The 2,040-nt window shown below is 38.6% G+C and overlaps 1 non-coding gene across 1 annotated transcript; it reads right to left on the reverse strand.

Moving 5' to 3' along the window:
- Nucleotides 1-1,583: 1,583 nt before the first annotated feature.
- On the reverse strand, nt 1,584-1,746 carry LOC118622101. Its single transcript, XR_004957926.1, has one exon. It is a non-coding gene; the product is annotated as a U1 spliceosomal RNA (small nuclear RNA).
- Nucleotides 1,747-2,040: the final 294 nt, after the last annotated feature.

Below are 2,040 nucleotides of genomic sequence, written 5' to 3' on the forward strand. Positions count from 1 at the left end.
TTTTTCCCATTGATTTTTAGAGAGAGTGGAAAGGAGGGAGGGAGTGGGGCAGAGAGGGAGAAACATCTATGTGGAGAGACACATCAATTGGTTGCCTTCCTAACATGCCCTGACCGGGGCTGGGGATTGAACCGGCAACCCAGGTACGTGCCCTTGACCAGGAATGGAAGCTGTGACCCTTTGGTGGCAAGGGCCAGTGCTCTACCCACTGAGCCACACCAGCCAGGGCACTTTCTCTCTTTTTGTGCCAACACGGATTGAATAGTCCAGCATTTGACTTCCTTAATCTATTTACTCACTGTGAAAACGGGAGCCTTTTTTGTCTTTTTCTCTGTTGTAGTGTCAGTGTCTAGCATAGTAATAATAACAATACTAACAGTTCTTGCCTGCTAATTAATGAATGCGATTGCAGCAGATACAACTCTCTGGTTCTGTGACAGCTATCTCTCCATTAGGCTAAGAGATAGGTAAGTTGAAACTAGTCATTCATATTAAATTCTTCCTCCATTTTTCTGTGCTAATCAAATGACGTCTTTGGTATATCACTATGTCTTTTTCTGCACAACAAACCTGAGAAATAATTGTTAGTTTCTCCATTTTACAGATTAGTAAACTGAGGTTAAGTAATGTGACCTGAGTCAGTACTGTAAGTGGCCCAGTCAAAATCTGAAGCCAAGTTTACATGCTCTTAACTATTCTGACCTCCCAGATGGCCTTGATGGAGAGGAGACTAGACTGACTAATCAGAATGTGAGTCTCTGGTCCAATATTTATAGTTATTTCTAACTGCAAATATATATAGTGGCTTCCTAGTTTTTTGTTTTTGGTTTTTGGTTTTTATCTGCCTCATTTTTGGAGAAAACATTAGGCCTACTTAATAGATAGGTAGACCAGAAATAAACTAGCTCCTGGTAAACTGATATTTGATCTGCACAAATGTAGAACCATACTCTGGCCTACTTTGATTTTACTAAGATAATCCTGTGATGCAACCACCCTCTCTGGATAGTCAAGGCCAACTGTAGAGAATGGCCCTTTATCCATCTGATGGCAGCAGCTGAAAATTTCTTCTTTTTTCCCCGTCTTTCCTTCCTTGCTCTACTGCTCTGGTGGTGCTATTACCAATGATTCTTTCTTCTCTTCTCCCTCCTCTTCTTCTTTTTGTAAAAGCAACATTTTCTCATTACAAAAACACAAACAAAAGCAGAATTATGTAAAAAGGTGAAGGCCCCTTCCAACCCACTCTTTAAAGGTAAACAAATTATATACACATAAACATTACTGTTTGTACTTTATTTTATTTATTCTTTACAATAATTTTCATGTCAAAATGTATGGTTCTACCTCATAATTACTATTTAATGTCTCACAGAAAGAGTACTCTGTACTATATTTAATTATTCCTCTATTGTTGGGCATTTCAGTTTTCCCACCTATGTAATTATTACAATTAATACTGCAATACTTATACACATTTAAACTAAAAGAAGAAAATTAGTTAGTAGAATGCCCTTTTTCCCCCTAAGTGACATACCTCAAATATTTTATATTTCTCTTTAAGCAGCAAATGGATTTTTTTCAGTGAGGGGAGAGATGAACGCAGTCCCCCACCACCACAAATTGTGCAGTGAAGTTTCCCACATTTGGGGAAATCGCAGGGGTCAGCACATCCAGAGTGCAATGGATAAGCCTCGCCCTGGGAAAACCACCTTCGTGATCATGGTATCTCCCCGGCCAGGTAAGTATAGCAAATGGATCTTAATATGATTGACAGTATGTTTAGCTCATGATAGAAAAAGTCTTGGTTCAGAATATTATGAGGTCATTATTTTTCATAATTTCCAAGAATTTTGATAAGGGAAGATCAAGAGCTCAGCCAGATACCTCTACTTCATCTGCACTTAGCAATTTCTTTTCACTTTCTGCCTACCTAGCTGCTTGACACAGTTCTGTAATTAAAGGACAGAATAGATTTCAGTATGACATAGTGTATCACTATAAAGATCAAGGAGTAGCTCAGATTGCTTAACTTCTATGTCA

Source organism: Molossus molossus, unplaced genomic scaffold, assembly GCF_014108415.1.
Source record: "Molossus molossus isolate mMolMol1 unplaced genomic scaffold, mMolMol1.p scaffold_m16_p_8, whole genome shotgun sequence".
NCBI classification, from domain to species: Eukaryota; Metazoa; Chordata; class Mammalia; order Chiroptera; family Molossidae; genus Molossus; species Molossus molossus.